At 44.6% G+C, this 13,820-nt stretch overlaps 1 long non-coding RNA gene across 2 annotated transcripts; it reads right to left on the bottom strand.

Annotated features, from left to right (window-relative positions):
* Positions 1-1,466: 1,466 nt before the first annotated feature.
* Positions 1,467-13,805, bottom strand: LOC135362863 (uncharacterized). Of its 2 annotated transcripts, XR_010408246.1 has the most exons (3): positions 13,637-13,805; positions 3,496-3,571; positions 1,467-1,815 (listed from the first exon to the last, which is right to left on the bottom strand). It is a non-coding gene; the product is annotated as an uncharacterized LOC135362863 (long non-coding RNA). The 2 variants fall into 2 exon arrangements; XR_010408245.1 differs by having other exon boundaries at positions 1,467-3,571.
* Between the last annotated feature and the right edge of the window lie 15 nt (positions 13,806-13,820).

A 13,820-nucleotide genomic window follows, 5' to 3' on the forward strand; every position in this document is an offset into this window, starting at 1 on the left:
CCCCAGGCAAATAAAAGGTGATCTAAGGTTTGGATCTTCAGTAAAAATTTTGGCTTCAGGTCACTCATGGCCAGCCTCAAAGCAGCTCCAGAAGTGATCAACAGTAGTCACAAATACTTGCTTTGTCTCCAGATCCCAGAAGGCAAGATTTGTCAGAGCTGGGGTATGATTTCAGGTATCTGGTGTCTTGGTTGTAAAGTGATTCGAAACGACTGTGTTCACAGTTCTTGGAATACAGAGTACAATAAGGGACTAGAAGGACTATGGCCATTCACCTGTGCACTGCAGGAGTAACTGCCAAGGACTTGGCTCCCTCCTTACTGGGCATCTTTGTGCAGAACAGTCAGAGTGAATATTAGTAACGGATGATTCCTCATACCTGGCCAAGGCCGATGGTACCCACGGAATTACAGAGCAAGGAGGAGATGAAACTGAAACCCCAGCCACAAGGAGTCCTCTCCAGCTCTACTGAATGGCTACTTTGTCTAGGCCCAGCCCTGGAAGAGGGATTTTCTGTGATGAAAACTATTCCAATCCCAGACTATCCTTATAAGTGTTTCCATGTTTTAGGACCAGATCTGTTTCCTGGGAAGGAAAGGGGCCAATGCCAGCCTTCAGGTGGTTTCCTTAATTTGACATTACAGACACTGCAGAGAGACCAACAGACTGCCAGTCCTGCCACATTTCCCCAGCAGGCATTTGACTGTAGAGTCTTCTCTGCTTCTGGCCAACTCTGACCCACCTTAGGAGTCTTTTAAGAAGAGAAGAAATTTTTGTTTCCCATCTTCTGCAGTGCTGTGGACCAACCTTGAAATAACTAAAACAAAGGCAATAATTAAAAAGGAGTAGTACTGACTCCTCACAAGGCTGCAGGCTGACCTACATTCCTCACTTCTCACAACATTTATAATCTGTCTACTGCGTAGCCCTAAATCTAAGCAGGAAAATGGGAAGGAATAGGCTTCAGACTTTTCAATAGTAGGAGTAAATAGGTATCTGGCAGAAATCTAGATCAACAGTTCTGAATCTGGGGGCTTGGACTCCTAAGAATTCACTAGATGGGTTTCATGGAGTCTACGAAATGTATGCCATATTTTGAGTTTAAATGCATTTTCCTGGGGACAGACTCCCAAAGGAATGTCTTTTAATAAGGATAGACTCATTGTTATGGATGGCTCTGCAGTGTCACCCCAGTATCCCTGCAGTCCATATTTCTTCACAATCCATATTCATCCCTGTCAGAGCTTGGCTCCCAGGGCTCAGTGGTCCACAGCCTCTGTGACCGTGTTGTCTTCAGACATCAGTGATGTACTGGAATGTACTGAGCCCTTCATAAGCTTCAGTCCCAAGTTTTTTTTACTCTTTTTAGTAAGTTCCCATGTATGGAATGATAAACTGTCCTAGAACAGAGAAACTCACTTGGAAAAGGAGATTTTTGGCCCAGTGGAAGATTCTAGATATGTTCATTATCCATAAACAGTGGATTTTATTGGGTTTTTTTGGAGTGTCATTGAATGGCTGTGTGCATAAGTAGTCAACTGGTGATGTATTTGTTATTGATGTTAACTGAATTTAATTATGAAGTGTGCGTGTTACCAGGACACCATTAATGAGTATAAAAAACCAGTATGTTTTGGGTTGCCGGTATTAGTGATCATGCCGAAGTGGAGACATTTATGATTCCACAGGTTAGTCATCACCTGATACTACTATTCCATTTCAGAGTTGACACTGCTCCAGCATGAACAGTTGTGATGTCTCTATAGGCCAAGGGCCCTACTCAGTTGCCACAGGGCTTCTCACGTTCCTTTCTTCCTGTTGGTAAACCAGAGAATACTGGTTACCTAATTAGAAAGAAGGTAGATGCCAGTAAAAACAAAGTCCTTACATTCTATTTTTCTAGTCCTAGGAAAGAAATACAAATAGGCCTTGAAAGCAGGTCTTCTCCCTTTGTTTCACCCTGTTTATCTAACATGAAGGCAGTTTCATTCAGTGTCACTGGTATTCAGAAGGTAAGGATTTCTTAGGCTAGAGATTTCATGAAGGAGCGGAGTTTGCTTCTGAGAGACAAGTGACAAGAGTGCCACAGGCAGTGGAAAGTAATATTAAAACTAAAATAGCTTCTCCAGGATAAATCCTGGAAGGGCAGTGAGGAGAGCAGCTTTGCCCTGTGGACAGAGAAAAGTCTCATGAGGTACAAAACGAAAACCTGACTGAACAGTGTTTGGATTTATTAGTGAACAGTCACAGATTGTTAAATCACAGAAAGGAAGTGGTGAAATTGGTGGGGGTTTCTGCGGGGGGGGGTAGTCTAGCAGAGGTATGTAGGATATATTGGAGCTGGAAAAGGCAGGCATCTGAGAAAACAGTTTGAAGATGATCGCATCAGTCCCATCACAAAGCAAGTGCCAAGATGCCACTGATTGTACTGAAAGTACAAAAGAAGTAGACTGGAGGGATATCACAGCAAAAATGATGGGCTTTTATACCTACTTGTTATTCCAAAAAGGATTTGTGGCTCTAAAAGATCCATTGTATAAAATTCTGGGGAGAAACCCAAAGGGAAGGTTTGGAAAGAACAGATGCATCAGGAATGAGTCTCATATATAGCATGTATGATTTCAGGCCTGTCACCTCTGCAAGCAGGGACTTGGCCCCTCTTTAACATCTTACAGATTTCTGGGGTCTTCAGGTTTCTCTTGGTCCTAGACACAGATGTCATGTTCTTAGGAACTTTGCAGTTTTACCTGACTTGGCTTTTTCTGCTTGAGAATAATTGTTCTTTATTCTGTTGATTGAATCAGAGTGCAGCATCTTCCAAAAATGACACAATGGAGGTAAGGGAACCAGAGGGGCTGATGCTAGAAGACTCCAGTACCTTGCATTTCCAATCCTGAATCTGGGACAGGGCTTTCCCAGAGTAGCTTCAAACACTTTGTTGGAAGTCAGACCAAGTGGAGATCTGCTTGGAGGGTATTTGTCACACTCAATACTTATGCCCTCTTGTCCTCCAGCCCCTGTTGCTAGATGCTTCTGCCTTGGCTTAGAAACCATTCTGGTGTGATTATTCATCGGAGCAAGGGGTTTCTCCATAGTAGTTCTAGTTGTAAGACGGGTGATAGGAGTAGTGGAGGAAAATATTAGATGTGGTCTGAGATTGGTGACTGTTTGGGTGTCAGCTGCTCAGGTGAGATCATTCTCTTTTCCACTTTAGCCATCTCTCTCAGGCAGGATGGCAGATCTTTTGTTCATGCAGATCTATAGCCCAGGGCTACTGTCATCTCCCTTAAGAAGGTGGGGTGGGGGGCGGTATTTAAATGGAACTCTCCTGGAAGTACCAGTACACATAAAGATAGAACTGTACTGTTCTATCTTTATTCATATGCTTCCACCATCCTTGGAATTCTCCAATTGGAGAAAAGCCAAGTAGTCTCAGGTTAGCTTATCCCTGAGAGCACACATCCCCATGCTTAGACTTGAAAGAACAAGAGTCACCTCTGGTCAGGTGTGTGGTCAAGTGTGGTAGGTGTGTTGTCCTCTGGTCTGCGTTCCTCTCAGACACCAACAGCTTCTAAATTTACACAAGAAATGTCCTGATAAACCAATGCCAATTGAATCCAGGTTTAACAACAGAATAGGTCCCAGTGTTCTGGCACTGTTTTAGCTTCTAAAACAAGTAAGGTTATGCTAGAGGGACCAATATTGTTCTATTCATCTGATTTTGTCTTTAATGCCCATGGAGGGGACAACCTCAGAAACAGTTGCAGTACCTCTAGCCTCCTGGTTCATTAGTCCTTTCTTTTTTTCAGTAGGCTGACGCAGGGCTTGAACTCGCAACCTTGAGATTAAAACCTGATCTGACCAAGAGTCATATGCTTAACCAATGAAGCCACCCAGGGGCCCCTCATTAGTCCTTTCAGGTTAACTCTTCCACTCTGTCCAGTTACCATTTTAAGACTTTCACTCACCTCCACCTTCCAACTCCATTATCTCCATACTCGGAGTAGACAATCAACACAAGGAAACTCCCTCAGCTTTCTGCCACCAGACCTTTCCCCAAGCACAGCTATCCTTCCCTCTCCCTCCTATTACAATGGGAGAAGTCCCTATTATCTAAATTTCTCTACCAGTGCACCAAATTCCCTTTCCTGTGGCTGTTTAAGAACTTGCTCCATCTACTCCCTCTCATATTTTCAACCTCTCCCACCCCACTAGCTGGTTCCCCCTCCCCTCAATTTTTCCGTGTGTGTGTGTGTGTGTGTGTTTGTAGTAGTAGTAGTAATAGTAGTAGTAAAATACACACAACAAAATTTACCATCTTAACCATTTCTAGGTGTACAGTGTATTGAATACATTCATAATGTTGTAAAGCCACCACCACCACCATCCATCTCCGTAATTCTTTTGGATCTTGCAAAACTGAAACTATACCCAAGGAGTAGGGGGAGGGGAAGAGCGAGAGGGCGAGAGAAGCAGACTCTCCATTGAGTGCAAAGCCCAACACAGGGCTTGATCTCACGACCCTGAGATCACAACCTGAGCTGAAACCAAGAATTAGACGCTCAACCGACTGCGCCACCCAAGAGCTCCTAAAAAACACTTTTGAATTATATTTGACTCCTCAACAGCATTTAGCACTATAACAGTCCCTTCCTCTAACCACTATTCTGGTGACTAAAGTGACACCACACTCACTGGTCTTGCTCTACTCTGACCACTTCTCTTGTCTCCTTGGTAGGCTTTTTAATTTACCTCTTAACTTTTTTATTTACGTCTTAATTTACCTCTTACCCCTGCCTCTCTGCCTACTTGTTCTGTCAAATAAAGAAATTAAAAAACAAACAAACAAAAACTGCCCACATGACACTTGCACTTGGGATGTCTTCAAGGAATCCTGTACTCAACATACCCAAAATTGAACCCATCATCTTGTACTACCACCAAATACCATCACTCCAAAAAATTCATGTTCTGCTCTTGACTCTTCCTCTAATTTTATCTCACAAAATGGCACTACAATTGTCTGTTGCTTAAGCCAGAAATCTGGATTCATCAGGAATTTCCTGCCCCCCCCAACCAATAATCTCCAAGTCCTTTTGTATCTATTATCCATTGCTGTGTAACACATAACCCCCAAAACAATGGCTCAAAAGAACTCAGTCTGGGTGGCTCTGCTGGTCTCTCCCAGGCTCACTCACACAGCTGTATTCCCCTGGCCGGTGTCTGGGCTCAGTTGAGACAGCTGCGCCCCTCCATGTGGTCTTTCATCTTCATAACATGGTAGATGGTCTCTGGGTTTCAGGAGGGGAGAGCAGAAGTTCTAAGTTCTCTTAAAGCCTTGGCTCAGAACTCCCCAGTGCACTTTTTTTTTAAGATTTTGACAGAGAGAGAGCACAAGCAGGGTAGAGGGAGAAGGAGAAGCAAGGCTCTCTGCTGAGCAGAGAGCCCGATGTGGGGCTCGATCCCAGGACCCTGGGATGACCTGAGCTGATGGCAGACACTTAACTGACTGAGCCACCGGAGAGCCCCTCCCCAGTACACTCCTGTCACATTCTTTTAGTCGAAGAAAATGACAAGGCCAGTGCAGAGATGGTAGGGAAATAAATATCTTCTCATGGGAGGAACTTGAAGTATCTGTGGCTTTTTTTTTTTTTTTAAGATTTTATTTATTTATTTGAGAGAGAGAGAATGAGACAGAGAGAGCACATGAGAGGGCGGAGGGTCAGAGGGAGAAGCAGACTCCCTGCCCGAGCAGGGAGCCCGATGCGGGACTCGATCCAGGGACTCCAGGATCATGACCTGAGCCGAAGGCAGTCGCCCAACCAACTGAGCCACCCAGGCGCCCTGTGGCTATTTTTAATCCACCACCTTCTATCGGGTTGAACCAAATGGGACTGTTTGACAGTTGTTGACCTACAAAAGTGGCACTTTTATATGGTTCAATCTGACGTTTCTTGAGTTCACCCTGGTCTAGATCACCACTGTCATCTGTCTACTACATTAGCTTCCTAGCAGTCGCTCCTGCCTCCAGTCAGATTTTCCTCCAGTTCATTTGGAGCCAGTGTGGTCTTTCTAACATTTGAGTCTGATGATCCCACCCTCCAGGTTAAAACTATCGGGGCGCCTGGGTGGCTCAGTTGTTAAGCGTCTGCCTTCAGCTCAGGTCATGATCCCAGGGTCCTGGGATCGAGCCCCGCATCGGGCTCCCTGCTCAGTGGGAAGCCTGCTTCTCCTTCTCCCACTCCCCCTGCTTGTGTTCCTGCTCTATCTCTGTCAAGTAAATAAATAAATCTTTAAAACAAAAACGAAACAAAAACCATCCCCTGCCCCCAAACACACTTTCCATTTTTCTTAAGTAAGCCCAGAGGCACCTGGGTGGCTCAGTCCATTAAGCATCTGCTTTTGGCTGAAATCATGATCCCAGGGTCCCAGGAGAGAGCCCTCTGTCAGGCTACCTGCTTGGTGGGAAGTCTGCTTCTTCCTCTCCCCTTGCTCCTCCCCCCACTCGTGCTTGCTAATAAATTAAATCTTTAAAAAAAAAGGGGGGGGGGATGCCTGGGTGGCTCAGTCGGTTGGGCATCTGCCTTTAGCTCAGGTCGTGATCCCAGGGTCCTGGGATTGAGTCCCGCATCAGGCTCCTTGCTCATCGGGGAGCCTGCTCCTCCCTCTGCCTGCCACCCCTCCTGCTTGTGCACTCTCACTCTCACTCTGACAAATAAATAAAATCTTAAAAAAATGATAAGCCCCAACTGCATAACATTGTATGTACTAACTAGGCTCTCTAGATCAGGTGCCTCACTTGCTTTACTTTCTCCCTCGTACTCTCTGCTCCACTATCACTGAAATTTGCCCTTGTGCTGGGCTAGGTCTCAGAAGTTGGTGGTCCTGTGCATTTCCCTCCCCAATTTCTTTTTTTTTTTTTTAAGATTTTATTTATTTATTTATTTATTAGAGAGCGAGCGAGAGAGAAACAGCATGAGAGAGGAGAGGGTCAGAGGGAGAAGCAGGCTCCCCGCCGAGCCGGGAGGCCGATGTGGGACTCGATCCCAGGACCCCGGGATCATGACCCGAGCCGAAGGCAGTCGCCCAACCAACTGAGCCACCCAGGCGCCCATGCCTCCCCAATTTCTTGAAAGCATATTTCCTCCCCCAGCCCACTTTGAAGCCAAAACAAAAATTCAAAGATAATGCAAGGACTTAAGGGTGAGGTGAAGGGGTTTTCACCTCCAGGACTGTGGCTAAGACGAGTGTGGGGGGAAAGAAGTTAACTAAAAATGGGAGCCCTCCAGTGCTACAGGCAGCCAGGGAGCAGTGTGGAAGGAGCTCAGAGGATACTCCCTCTGCTCCACCCTGGGGAGCTCAGTCCTCATCTCTTGGAAGTCCCTCTATCCCCAACAGAGCACAGGAGACTGGGATACCCCGCATGGGGAGAGAAGCCTGGAGGGAGAACTCACCCCTCCCCAAGATGCCCCCTAACAACCTGTGACCAGTTGCATCCACTGATTACACTTCTCCTTGGAACTGCTCTCCCAATCCTTCCCTTTCTTCTGTCTCTTCCTGGTCCTTCCCATTTCAGTGGTAAAAATCATTTCTTCATGAAGGCATGCCTTACTCCCATCATAATCTCCCATCATGCCTTGTACTTGCTTTATTAACATTGTCAGGTAACCTTCTAAAGGTCTATATGGATTAACTTATTAACTCTTCATAACAAATGTTATGATTCCTATTTTACAAATGAGCAACAGGCACAGAGAGGTTAAGAAATTTGCCCTACAACATATAGCCAGGAAGGAGCAAGCCAGGCCTCGTGCCTGGGCAGTCTGGCTCCAGGGTCACGTTCTTAACCACTAGGCTATATCTGCTTCATACACAAATATGCCTAGGTTTAAGACTGTTTGTTTGGTGTCTGTGTCCCTCGTACTTAAGTACAGTAACGGCAGGAAGTAGTTTTACTCAATCATCACTGAATTCCTGTCAGCAGGATGGGTTTTACAGAGAAATCTGCTTTGCTAATGTGTTAATGAATGAAAACATGGAATACATTTTACATATTTTCTTTTAAAAGTATCCCCAATCACTTTTTCATACAATTTTTTTGTTATTATCATTATAAATTAGTCATTAGACCTTTGTGGGCCAAATACAAACTTAGTCTGGCTCCTGCCATTATTCCTGTTATTTTCCAAATCCTTACAGCATCCCCCTTCCCATTCCCCTCCAATTGCTTCCTGTACATAGAGGCATCATTAGGGAAAAGTGGTTCCCACAGCAGAGCCACCATCCTATCAGGCCCACCCCCACCAGAGGCACAAGCATTTCAAGTCCCTGTACCCATTTGCTCAGAAGAAATGACACCACAGAGATAGGTGTGTCCATGAGAGATGGTTATTTGTTGATCACCAGTTCATTCACTGATTCATTCACTACCTAATTCCACAACTGTTTACTGTGTCCCTGCTCTGGGCAAGATGCTGGGGAACCAAATGTGAGTAAAACAGGTAAGGTCCCTGCCCACAGGATTCCCAGCTGAGTGATGAAGTTTAAAGAATCACGTGATCGGGCAATTCCATGGAAGATGCAGTTCAAGCTCACCCAGGCCCAAAGTGTCAGTTAAAAAGTACCCCAGGAAGGGGTCCCAGGAATGCTGGCCCCTCACTCTGCCCTTAGTTTCTGGTTTTCTTGCCCACTGCTTTCTGAAATTGGGTTGCCCTGAATTCAAATCCTAAATTTGCCACTTATCAGGCCATATGATACCTTGGAAAACTTAACTTCTCTGAACCTCATTTTCCTTATTTGTAAAATGGAGATAACAGTAGTAATGTTATGAGAATTAAATTAGGTAATTCAAGTAAATCGTGTCGGATGCCTTAAAAAATGTTAACACATTATGTTCTCATTGCCCAGTCTAGCTGAATCAGACTTAGGGCAGGAGACTCTAGTCTGCAGCTTCAGGAGAATTTGCCCTTCCTGTCAGTCTCCAGTCTGCAGAAGAGTGGGATCCTCAGTGGCTTCTGGCTGGATGCCCTCCTTTTGGAATATAAATGCTAACTGACAGGGAAGTGATAGCCTTGGCAAAGAGTTCCCTATTGCCCAGAGTTGCTCTAAAACAGGTTGGCTGGTTTCATTGTCCCAGCTGGAGCTTCAGCCTAGACTTCCCTGAGAGCACCCACCTGGGCTAAGGAAATGCCCACTAGCCTTCCAACAGGTATAGGTGGTGAACTAAAAAGAAATTTCAGTAAACACCCTACAAATCTAATGCAAGCAAAAGTCCTACCCTCAATTCCCCTAGAGACCACATTTAACTTGAGGAGTTGTGTCTCAGTGGAAACAATGCAGGTATCACCCTCTCAGTGACAGAGCAGTTGACTTTGTAATAAAACAGCCATCAGGGGCACCTGGGTGGCTCAGTTCGTTAAGCGTCTGCCTTCAGCTCGCTCAGGATCCTAGGGTCCTAGGATGGAGCCCCGTGTGGGCTCTCTGTTCAGCAGGGAGCCTGCTTCTCCCTCTCCCTCTGCCTGCTGCTCTACCTGCTTGTGCTCTCTGTATCAAATAAATAAAATCTTAAGAAAAAACAGCAATCAAAAGAGGACAGTGGACACCCAGACTTCAATTGTGCTCTAAGCAAGATCCTCTGCCCCCAGAGAACTTAAAACTGAGTCTGTTGGTGTTGCTTTTGCTTTTCTTTTTCTTTCTTTCTTTTTTTGCTTTTCATGAGAGTTTGCTGCATAGATATTTGAGGTAAGAAAGACTGGGAGTGGGGCGCCTGGGTGGCTCAGTCATTACACGTCTGCCTTCGGCTCAGGTCATGATCCTGGGGTCCTGGGATCGAGCCCCGCATTGGGCTCCCTGCTCGGCGGGAAGCCTGCTTCTCCCTCTCCCACTCCCCCTGCTTGTGTTCCTGCTCTCTCTCTCTGTCAAATAAATAAATAAAATCTTAAAAAAGACTGGGAGGGAGAGCTGCTTCAAACTCTAGTTGTTTTTTTAAGCAATTGTTACAATAGTAAGACACAAGAAACATTCCTCAGAAAACCAATTAGCAGTCTCCCCCAGGGCTGCTGCCCCACACAGAGTTAGACCATGGTGCTGGCTCCTCATAAACAATGTAGTTTCCCAACTCATTGGTGCTAAGGATGCTGGAAATTAAACTAGTTACTTAGGAAGACAATATGGCATTTGGCATTCTTACTTCTGTAGCATAGGGCATACTTCTGTGCATGCCTTCTGTTTCAATGAGTGGTTAAGAGTTGAGAAAACATTCTAAACCCCTCACAAACACTTTTTACAGTACAAATTGTTACTACCTATATTTTTAAAAATTTTTTTCATTGCATTGCCTTGTAACCAATACTCCAATTAAGATACAGAACATTTAAAAAATAAAAAAGATACAGAATATTTTCATCACCCCTGAAAGTTCTCTTTTGTCCTTTCAACCAGTCCTACTCACCCCAGCCCATTCCCCAGCAACCACTGTTCTGATTTCTATCACTAGAGATTGGAAATACATACTTATTTTTCTTTTTTAAAGATTTTTATTTGACAGAGAGAGACACAGTGAGAGAGGGAACACAAGCAGGGGGAGTGGGAGAGGGAGAAGCAGGCTTCCCGCAGAGCAGGGAGCCCGATGCGGGGCTCGAACCCAGGACCCTGGGATCATGACCTGAGCCGAAGGCAGACGCTTAATGACTGAGCCACCCAGGCGCCCCTACATACCTATTTTGAACTTACATAAACGGAAACGTGTTATGCACTCTGTTTCTGATTCTTTTGCTCAACATAATGTCTATAAGACGGCAAAGCTCTCATTTCTGTTGCTGTATTCATCAGTACTTCATTCCTTTTTTTGCTTTTTAAATCAATGTTATTGGGAAGTATAATTTATATACATTAAAATGGCTTTTTAAATATACAGTTCCACTAGTTTGTTTTGTTTTTAAAGATTTCACTTATTTATTTGAGAGACCGAGAGAGCACAAGTGGGGGGGGGAAGGGGCAGAGGAAGAGGGAGAAGCAGACTCCCCACTCAGTGGGGAGCCCAACGACAGGCTGGAATCAACTGAGTCACCCAAGTGCCCCCAGTTTCACGAGTTTTGACAAATTTATACATCTACGTAACCAAGACCCCAATCAAGATATAGAACATTTTGGAATGCCTGGCTGGCTCAGTCGGTGGAGCAGATGACTCTTGATATCAGGGTTGTGAGTTCCAGCCCCACGCTGGGTGTAGAGATTACTTAAAAATAAAATTTAGGGGCACCTGGGTGGCTCAGTCGGTTAAGTGTCTGACTTCGGCTCAGGTCATGATCCTGGGGTCCTGGGATCGAGTCCCACATCAGGCTCCCTGCTCGGTGGGGAGCCTACTTCTCCCTCTCCCTCTATCGCTCCCCCTGCTTGTGCTCTGTCAAATAAATAAATTTTATTCATTTATTTGACAGAGAGATAGAAAGCACAAGTAGGCAGAGCAGCAGGCAGAGGGAGAGGGAGAAGCAGGCTCCCCACTGAGCAGGGAGCCCGATGAGGGGCTCGATCCCAGGACTCTGCGATCATGACCCGAGCTGAAAGCAGACGCTTAACCAACTGAGCCACCCAGGTGCCCCAGAATAAATAAAATCTTAAAAAAAAAAAAAAAAAAGATATTTCTGTCACCCAGGAAGTTCCCTTGTGTCCTGCTCAATCTTCCTTCGTCCAGGTGCATTGCCCCCAGATGATTGTTCTCACTAGAGATTTCCCTTTTCCTATTTTTGACTTGCATATACATGGATCCTACAGTATTGCATCTCTTATGTCTGACATCTTTCCTTCAATACAATCTCTAAGATTCACCTACTTCATCATGAATAGTTTATTCCTTTTTATTGCTGAGTAGTAATTCAATGAATAAACATACCATAATGTGTTTGTTTTTTTTCTTTAATTTTATTTATTTATTTGACAGAGAGAGACACAGCGAGAGAGGGAACACAAGCAGGGGGAGTGGGAGAGGGAGAAGCAGGCTTCCCGCCGAGCGGGGAGCCCAATGCGGGACTCGATCCCAGGACCCTGGGGTCATGACCTGAGCCGAAGGCAGACGCTTAATGACTGAGCCACCAGGCGCCCCTACCATAATGTGTTTATCCGTTCTCCTGTTGATGGACATTTGGGTTTCTAGTCTGGGGCTATTTTGATGAAGTTTGCTATAAACATTTGTGTACAAGTCTTTCTATGGACGTATGTTTCATTTCTCTTGGATAGTAACTAGGAGTAGATTTGCTGGGTCACAGAGTAGGTGTAGGTTTAACTTCGTGAGAAACTGCCAAACATACAAAACCACTGTGCCATTGTACATTCTCTGCAGAAGCTATGGGAGTTCCAGTTGTTCCTGACAAAGTTTCCTTGCCTGACCAAACTTTAGTCAGGTTCTTGAACCTTCTACTAAGCCTATCTGTGCAGTTCCTAAAATCCAATTTTAGCAAGAACCACGCCCACACACACACTTGGTATTTGGTCACCCTCAATATCTGATAGGTTCTTCATCTTTGCACCATCCCCCAGGTGATGTCTGATGTCTTACCCTTCATCAGCAAGAATCCTATTAGGTTAGCTTAACCAGAATTCCCCTACACCTTTATGTTTCCTCTTAGTAATTTTCCATCCACTGACCACTCCCCACCACCACCACCCTGCGCCTGGGCTATAAGTTCCCTTTCATTCATGCTGTGTCTGACCCTCACTGAAAAATCCCATTGTAGTGGTCCCTATATCTATCTCATGTGCCTTACCATCTCTACCATGTCGTTGAATAATTTTTTAACATTCCACATTCTTACCAACACATGGTAGATTAATTTTTAATTTTAGCCATTCTAGCAGTGTGCAGTGGTATCTTATTGTGGCTTTGATTTGCATTTCCTTAATAACCAGTGATTTCCAGCTCTTTTTCATGTGCTTACTAACCACGTTATCCTCTTTTGCAAAGTGTTCAAGTCATTCATACGTTTTGACATAAATGTTGCAATTAAAAATGTCCTGAAGTAATACATTCTGAACTAAAATCTCTATTAAATCTATTCATCCACACATTAAAAAATATCGAGAGGCTACTATGTGTCATGAATTTTTCTAGGTTCACAAATTCGTTGTGACTAAGAGATAAAATTTTGCTCTTGCTTGAAGAGTTCATATTCTGGGGTGGGATACGAGAGATAGAAAGCAAACCGAAAGCAAACAAGATGATTTTTGATGGTATGGAGATGCTCACTGCATATTAATGATAAAACGTTGAAAACAACCTATAACCCCAAGGTGACAGAGGTAGGGGAGTTAGGTAATTTATGCGATATGGGTTTGATGCACTATTACAATGTCATGAAATCGATAATTATAACACGAAAAAATACTTAGCCATATAATAAAAAGGTCAAATTTAAAATTATATGTGTACGTTTAGGTCTATGTAAAACACCCGTGCTTTGATGCATATGGATGAAGACTGGAAGGACCCAGAAGAAAAATATAACGCTACTGTGTGAATTCGAAGTGGTGGAATTACGGGGGTCTAAGGGCTCTTGGTTTCGTTTTGATTTTTGTTGTCTTACAGGCTACCGCGTTCTTAACAGCAGAAACCGGCCATCTACAGCATTCTCACGGGACTTACCTTAAGTCTTTAGAATTCACAGAGACACGTGACAGGCTTAAAATAAAACATGGGTTACTTCGTGCGAAGTTAGGCAATAAAGTGAAGACTAAGAGTTTGACTTCGCAGAGCTTGGGGACTTCAAGGCGCGAAGAGACTGCTCCCGGGGAAGTCGGAGATAGACTCGCGTCGGCGGCGTACGACC

The sequence above is a fragment of the Mirounga angustirostris genome, unplaced genomic scaffold, assembly GCF_029215605.1.
Source record: "Mirounga angustirostris isolate CCGP_5_RB_7025 unplaced genomic scaffold, mMirAng1.0.hap1 SCAF_16, whole genome shotgun sequence".
NCBI classification, from domain to species: Eukaryota; Metazoa; Chordata; class Mammalia; order Carnivora; family Phocidae; genus Mirounga; species Mirounga angustirostris.